The sequence below is a fragment of the Oncorhynchus nerka genome, linkage group LG15 (genome assembly GCF_034236695.1).
Source record: "Oncorhynchus nerka isolate Pitt River linkage group LG15, Oner_Uvic_2.0, whole genome shotgun sequence".
Classification (NCBI taxonomy): Eukaryota; Metazoa; Chordata; class Actinopteri; order Salmoniformes; family Salmonidae; genus Oncorhynchus; species Oncorhynchus nerka.
The window spans coordinates 16,665,977-16,675,702 of record NC_088410.1 but is presented as its reverse complement, the minus strand read 5'-3'; the positions used below and the strand labels follow the sequence as shown (position 1 = coordinate 16,675,702).

The following is a 9,726-nucleotide window of genomic DNA, read 5'->3' as shown; positions in this document are numbered from 1 at the left end:
ACACTCCCAAAATAAATGCTATGTATGTATGTATGCATGTATGTATGTGTATGTATGTATGTATGTATGTATGTATGTATGTATGTATGTATGTATGTATGTATGTATGTATGTATGTATGTATGTATGTGTGTGTGTGTGTGTGTATGTGTGCATGCGTGTATGCGTATGTGTGTGTGTGTGTGTGTGCCTACATATGTGTGTGTGTGTGATATATAAGACTGATAGTGGACACCCCCCTCTCTTACCCTATCTCAACTCCTGCCCCTGTCTCTTTTTCTCCTTCACTTTCTCCCTCACTCTATCCCTCACTCTCCCCATCTCTGTCTCTTTCCAGTGTCTAGTCCCTCACTAGCCAGGTAAGGTTGATCATTGAAAGGTCTGGGTTGTGGGATTGGTTGTCATTGGTTCACGAGACTGGATGCATAATTATTACTAATTCTTATTAATTATTGCAAGCAAATACTGTCTGGTTGGGGTCTGTAGTTAATGCCTGACGTTCAAACTCGCAGAAAAATAATGTTCTTTATTCACTTTACGTTGGTTTGTTTTTGGTCATCTTGTGTTAGAAAAGGATTGTTGTTTTGAGAAGTGTTGGACAGGTTGATATGTAGTATGCTGTGAATTCAAACAACATGTATAGACAATTCTGGGTAGTGACTCTGTGTTCTTGAATGGCTGGATGTTGGTAGAATTCCATTTTAAAACCTGCAGCTATTCTAAGTCCCAGTTCTGACCCAGACGGAATCCTCAGGATATTTGTAATTCTTAGAATATTCCTGAAACAATGGTTCTAGTATTCTATGGTCTGCTTGGAAATGTCAGTCTCCTGTCCACTCAGCCAAAATATGACTGCGTGTGTGACTGTAGACCAAGACACGTGTGTGTGTGTGTGTGTGTCACACCCTGACAATAGTTTGCTTTGTATGTTTCTATGTTTTGTTTGGTCAGGGTGTGATCTGAGTGGGCATTCTATGTTGTGTGTCTAGTTTGTCTGTTTCTGTGTTTGGCCTGATATGGTTCTCAATCAGAGGCAGGTGTTAGTCATTGTCTCTGATTGGGAACCATATTTAGGTAGCCTGTTTGGTGTTGGGTTTTGTGGGTGATTGTTTCCGTGTCTGTGTTTTTCACCACACGGTACTGTTTTGGGTTTCGTTCATTCCACGTTTATTGTTTTTGTATTCAGTTGTTCATGTGTACTATTTCTTATTAAAAGATTAAAAGAACCATGGACACTTACCACGCCGCATATTGGTCCTCCGATCCTTTTCGCCTCTCCTCTTCGGAAGAAATCCCTTAGTGTGTGTGTGTGTGTGTGTGTGTGTGTGTGTGTGTGTGTGTGTATATACTTTAAACCAAGACATGTACGACTCCATGACTTATACAACTGTTATACGATGTCAAGGTTGAAATATTACCCAGTGCAATACATCATAGTCACATACATCATAGTCACATACATCATAGTCACATACATCATAGTCACGTACATCATAACCACATACATCATAGTCACGTACATCATAGTCACATACATCATAGTCACGTACATCATAACCACATACATCATAGTCACGTACATCATAGTCACGTACATCATAGTCACATACATCATAGTCACATACATCATAGTCACATACATCATAGTCATGTACATCATAGTCACATACATCATAGTCACATACATCATAGTCACGTACATCATACTCACATACATCATAGTCACATACATCATAGTCACATACATCATAGTCACATACATCATAGTCACGTACATCAGTCACATACATCATAGTCACGTACATCATAACCACGTACATCATAGTCACGTACATCATAGTCACATACATCATAGTCACGTACATCATAACCATATACATCATAGTCACATACATCATAGTCACGTACATCATAGTCACGTACATCATAGTCACATACATCATAGTCACATACATCATAGTCACATACATCATAGTCACGTACATCATACTCACATACATCATAGTCACATACATCATAGTCACATACATCATAGTCACGTACATCAGTCACGTACATCAGTCACATACATCATAGTCACGTACATCATAACCACGTACATCATAGTCACGTACATCATAGTCACATACATCATAGTCACATACATCATAGTCACGTACATCATAACCATATACATCATAGTCACATACATCATAGTCACATACATCATAGTCACGTACATCATAACCATATACATCATAGTCACATACATCATAGTCACGTACATCATACTCACATACATCATAGTCACATACATCATAGTCACATACATCATAGTCACGTACATCAGTCACATACATCATAGTCACGTACATCAGTCACATACATCATAGTCACGTACATCATAACCACGTACATCATAGTCACGTACATCATAGTCACATACATCATAGTCACATACATCATAGTCACGTACATCATAACCATATACATCATAGTCACATACATCATAGTCACATACATCATAGTCACGTACATCATAGTCATGTACATCATAGTCACATACATCATAGTCACATACATCATAGTCACATACATCATAGTCACGTACATCATACTCACATACATCATAGTCACATACATCATAGTCACATACATCATAGTCACGTACATCATAACCATATACATCATAGTCACATACATCATAGTCACGTACATCATACTCACATACATCATAGTCACATACATCATAGTCACATACATCATAGTCACATACATCATAGTCACGTACATCAGTCACATACATCATAGTCACGTACATCATCATAATCATAGTGACACATCATAGTCACATACATCATAGTGACATCATAGTCACATCATCATAGTCACATACATCATAGTCACGTACATCATACACATACATCATACATCATCAGTCACATACATCATAGTCACATACATCATAGTCACATACATCATAGTCACATACATCATAGTCACATACATCATAGTCACATACATCATAGTCACATCATAGTCACATACATCATAGTAGTCACATACATCATAGTCACGTACATCATAGGCACATCATAGTCACGTACATCATAGTCACATACATCATAACCACATACATCATAGTCACGTACATCATAGGCACGTACATCATAGTCACGTACATCATACTCACATACATCATAACCACATACATCATAGTCACATACATCATAACCACATACATCATAGTCACGTACATCATAGTCACGTACATCATAGTCACGTACATCATAGTCACATACATCATCGTCACATACATCATAGTCACATACATCATAGTCACATACATCATAGTCACATACATCATAGGCACGTACATCATAACCACATACATCATAGTCACGTACATCATAGTCACATACATCATAGTCACATACATCATAGTCACGTACATCATAACCATATACATCATAGTCACGTACATCAGTCACATACATCATAGTCACGTACATCATAACCACGTACATCATAGTCACGTACATCATAGTCACATACATCATAGTCACATACATCATAGTCACGTACATCATAACCATATACATCATAGTCACATACATCATAGTCACATACATCATAGTCACGTACATCATAGTCATGTACATCATAGTCACATACATCATAGTCACATACATCATAGTCACATACATCATAGTCACATACATCATAGTCACGTACATCAGTCACATACATCATAGTCACGTACATCATAACCACGTACATCATAGTCACGTACATCATAGTCACATACATCATAGTCACATACATCATAGTCACGTACATCATAACCATATACATCATAGTCACATACATCATAGTCACATACATCATAGTCACGTACATCATAACCATATACATCATAGTCACATACATCATAGTCACGTACATCATACTCACATACATCATAGTCACATACATCATAGTCACATACATCATAGTCACATACATCATAGTCACGTACATCAGTCACATACATCATAGTCACGTACATCATAACCACGTACATCATAGTGACGTACATCATAGTCACATACATCATAGTCACGTACATCATACTCACATACATCATAGTCACATACATCATAGTCACATACATCATAGTCATGTACATCATAGTCACATACATCATAGTCACGTACATCATAGTCACGTACATCATAGTCGCGTACATCATAGTCACATACATCATAGTCACATACATCATAGTCACATACATCATACTCACATACATCATAGTCACGTACATCATACTCACATACATCATAGTCACATACATCATAGTCACATACATCATAGTCACGTACATCATAGGCACGTACATCATAGTCACATACATCATAACCACATACATCATAGTCACGTACATCATAGGCACGTACATCATAGTCACGTACATCATACTCACATACATCATAACCACATACATCATAGTCACATACATCATAACCACATACATCATAGTCACATACATCATAGTCACGTACATCATAGTCACGTACATCATAGTCACATACATCATAGTCACATACATCATAGTCACATACATCATAGTCACATACATCATAGGCACGTACATCATAACCACATACATCATAGTCACGTACATCATAACCACATACATCATAGTCACATACATCATAGTCACATACATCATAGTCACATACATCATAGTCACGTACATCATAGTCACGTACATCATAACCACATACATCATAACCACATACATCATAGTCACATACATCATAGTCACATACATCATAGTCACATACATCATACTCTATTTGACCGTTGTATGACACAAACCTGAAGCCAGTCAAATGTAGGACTATAGCAGCACTTCCTCATTTCAACGCCCGTCACCCAACACGGTGATAAATAGCTACTATTGGGATAAACATCCCATTAAAAAGAGGCTTTGCACCATCTGATAGAGAGAGAGGACATCTGGGTGTCCCCTAAAGACAACCCACACAACACAGGCCCAATCCCAAATTCATCTCTCAGCCCTTCATCAGCTTGTGGAGATCCGAGAGGATTTGATTGGTTAAAGCAATATGGTGACACTTCAACCTAGCCTATCATAGGGCAAGATGAAACTATTACCATATTGCTTATACCAATCGAATCCTCTCAGATCTCCACAAATGCTGGAAATAGGGCTGAGGGATGGATTTGGAATTGGGCCATGGTCCTGTTAAAATAATGTTAAAAAATAAGACATTTGACCATTGTAGTTAACGGTATATGTCACTTTAGCTAACAAATTTGTTGTAGTTAGTTATATTGCTCCTTCTTGGTCAGGTCGTTATTGTAAAAGCTAATATGTTCTCAATGACTTACAGAGGCATAAATACAGTTCTATGTCGTAGAGTTGTACACCACTCGACGTGACATAGTACCCTGCAGTGGAAGGCTCACATTGTCAAGACTAATCGTCACGTTGTTTTACCTCGAGTGGGCTACACTAACCTTCGACCCCCTGTGTACGTGCCAGAAGGGTTCGGGTCGCTGTCAATCATATACCGAATGTGTGTAGATGTCAAAGACAACTGGAGAAGTTGTTTTACCTGTGATGAAGTGGAACTGTTAAAGATTCTAGAAGGGTTAGGTAGCTTTGAAACATATGTAGATGCCACTGGTAACCCCATACTGCTAGAAGGGTTAGGTAGCTTTGAAACATATGTAGATGCCACTGGTAACCCCATACTGCTTGAAGGGTTAGGTAGGTTTGAAACATATGTAGATGCCACTGGTAACCCCATACTGCTAGAAGGGTTAGGTAGCTTTGAAACATATGTAGATGCCACTGGTAACCCCATACTGCTAGAAGGGTTAGGTAGCTTTGAAACATATGTAGATGCCACTGGTAACCCCATACTGCTTGAAGGGTTAGGTAGGTTTGAAACATATGTAGATGCCACTGGTAACCCCATACTGCTAGAAGGGTTAGGTAGCTTTGAAACATATGTAGATGCCACTGGTAACCCCATACTGCTAGAAGGGTTAGGTAGGTTTGAAACATATGTAGATGCCACTGGTAACCCCATACTGCTAGAAGGGTTAGGTAGTTTTGAAACATATGTAGATGCCACTGGTAACCCCATACTGCTAGAAGGATTAGGTAGCTTTGAAACAGCTTGTTTTACCTCTGATAAGTGTAGCTGTTGATTCAATATACATACTATAAGGGTTGGACTTGTGGAACACAAGTTGTTTTACTTCTGACACACCACACACACACACACGTATGTAGATGCAGAAGATGACTGAGGTTCATGTGCCACACCCCTTAGCGCTTAGCCACAAGCATGACAACATGCTAACATGCTAACATCATGATGAAAACATACCTGTAGGACACAGAAGCCACAAGAGACCTGGAATATATAGAAGATACAGGACATATAAAGAGATACTATCGGCAGGGTTACAATATTCTGGGAACTTTCAGCTTCTCCAGAAATCTTGCTTGGTGGAATTCATGATTTTCTGCTTATCGCCTCCTAAATATAGAATATATGAGACATGGGAGACATGGGAGATATGAGAGATGTGAGAGATATGAGAGATGTGAGAGATGTGAGAGATGTGAGAGATGTGAGAGATGTGAGAGATATGAGAGATGTGAGAGATGTGAGAGATATGAGATATGAGATATGTGAGCGATATGAGAGATGTGAGAGATGTGAGAGATATGAGAGATGTGAGAGATATGAGAGATGTGAGAGATGTGAGAGATATGAGATATGTGAGAGATATGAGATATGTGAGAGATGTGAGAGATGTGAGAGATGTGAGAGATATGAGAGATGTGAGGGATATGAGAGATGTGAGAGATATGAGAGATGTGAGAGATATGAGAGATGTGAGAGATGTGAGAGATATGGGCCTTGGCTGCGTCCTTGGCGGATGTCTTGGTCCATACTGTACTATTATTAGAAAAGTCCAACAGACAGACAGATGGACAGAGTTAGATTTCAAAATATATCTGTTACCAAGGAAGAGAGAGGAGGGGGCGAGATAGAAAGGGGGAGATGAAGAAAGAGAGAGAGATAGAGATATATTAAGAGAGAGAGAGAGGAGAGAGAGAGAGAGAGAGAGAGAGAGAGAGAGAGAGAGAGAGAGAGCTATTTTCACATTTAATTAGTCACAGTCTCCTCATACACGTTTCTGCCAAAACCATACAACCATACAAACACACACACACACACACACACACACACACACACACACACACACACACACACACACACAACCAAACACACACACACACACACACAACCATACACACACACACACACCAGAAAAAGCAACAAATACTTATGCACATTTACAGAAGCTCTGGCACTGACTTACCCACACACACACACAACCACACACACAACCACACACACAACCACACACAACCATACACACAACCACCCACACACACACACACACACACACACATACACACAAACATACACACACCACCACACACAACACAACAACCACACACACAACCACACACAACCATACACACAACCACACACACACACACACACACATACACACAAACATACACACACCACCACACACACACACAATCATACACACACAAACACAGGAACACACATACATGGACACACACAAACACACAGCTCAAACAGAGCAGTAATATCTAACACACACTAGACTCTATCCACCTCCATGTAAATAGACTCTATCCACCTCCATGTCACTAGACTCTATCCACCACCATGTCACTAGACTCTATCCACCTCCACGTCACTAGACTCTATCCACCTCCATGTCACTAGACTCTATCCACCTCCATGTCAATAGACTCTATCCACCTCCATGTCAATAGACTCTATCCACCTCCATGTCACTATACTCTATCCACCGCCATGTCACTAGACTTTATCCACCTCCATGTCACTAGACTCTATCCACCACCATGTCACTAGACTCTATCAACCTCCATGTCACTAGACTCTATCCACCTCCATGTCACTAGACTCTATCCACCTCCATGTCACTAGACTCTATCCACCTCCATGTCACTAGACTCTATCCACCACCATGTCACTAGACTCTATCCACCTCCATGTCACTAGACTCTATCCACCTCCATGTCACTAGACTCTATCCACCTCCATGTCACTAGACTCTATCCACCTCCATGTCACTAGACTCTATCCACCACCATGTCACTATACTCTATCCACCTCCATGTCACTAGACTCTATACCGCCATGTCACTAGACTCTCCACCTCCATGTCACTAGACCACCACCATGTCTACTCCACCTCCATGTCACTAGACTCTATCCACCTCCATGTCACTAGACTCTATCCACCTCCATGTCACTAGACTCTATCCACCACCATGTCACTATACTCTATCCACCTCCATGTCACTAGACTCTATACCGCCATGTCACTAGACTCCATCAACCTCCATGTCACTATACTCTATCCACCGCCATGTCACTAGACTTTATCCACCTCCATGTCACTAGACTCTATCCACCTCCATGTCACTAGACTCTATCCACCTCCATGTCACTAGACTCTATCCACCTCCATGTCACTAGACTCTATCCACCTCCATGTCATTAGACTCTATCCACCACCATGTCACTAGACTCTATCCACCTCCATGTCACTAGACTCTATCCACCTCCATGTCACTAGACTCTATCCACCTCCATGTCACTAGACTCTATCCACCACCATGTCACTAGACTCTATCCACCACCATGTCACTAGCCTCTATCCACCTCCATGTCACTAGACTCTATCCACCACCATGTCACTAGACTCTATCCATCTCCATGTCACTAGACTCTATCCACCTCCATGTCACTATACTCTATCCACCACCATGTCACTAGACTCTATCCATCTCCATGTCACTAGACTCTATCCACCTCCATGTCACTATACTCTATCCACCACCATGTCACTAGACTCTATCCATCTCCATGTCACTAGACTCTATCCACCTCCATGTCACTAGACTCTATCCACCTCCATGTCACTAGACTCTATCCACCACGTCACTAGACTCTATCCACCTCCATGTCACTAGACTCTATCCACCACGTCACTAGACTCTATCCACCACGTCACTAGACTCTATCCACCTCCATGTCACTAGACTCTATCCACCGCCATGTCACTAGACTTTATCCACCTCCATGTCACTAGACTCTATACCGCCATGTCACTAGACTCTATCCACCTCCATGTCACTAGACTCTATCCACCTCCATGTCACTAGACTCTATCCACCTCCATGTCACTAGACTCTATCCACCTCCATGTCACTAGACTCTATCCACCTCCATGTCACTAGACTCTATCCACCTCCATGTCACTAGACTCTATCCACCTCCATGTCACTAGACTCTATCCACCTCCATGTCACTAGACTCTATCCACCTCCATGTCACTAGACTCTATCCACCTCCATGTCATTAGACTATATCCACCACCATGTCACTAGACTCTATCCATCTCCATGTCACTAGACTCTATCCACCTCCATGTCACTAGACTCTATCCACCTCCATGTCACGAGACTCTATCCACCACCATGTCACTAGACTCTATCCACCTCCATGTCACTAGACTCTATCCACCTCCATGTCACTAGACTCTATCCACCTCCATGTCACTAGACTCTATCCACCTCCATGTCAC

At 40.9% G+C, this 9,726-nt stretch overlaps 1 protein-coding gene across 1 annotated transcript in view; it reads left to right on the top strand.

Annotated features, from left to right (window-relative positions):
* The first annotated feature begins 239 nt into the window (after nt 1-239).
* The window catches only part of LOC115126629 (parvalbumin alpha), a 16,326-nt gene continuing 6,839 nt past the window's right edge, over nt 240-9,726 (top strand). The window contains exon 1 of the mRNA XM_065001137.1: nt 240-359. The gene's annotated coding sequence lies outside the window, so the exon portion shown is untranslated. The remainder of the gene's footprint in view (nt 360-9,726) is intronic.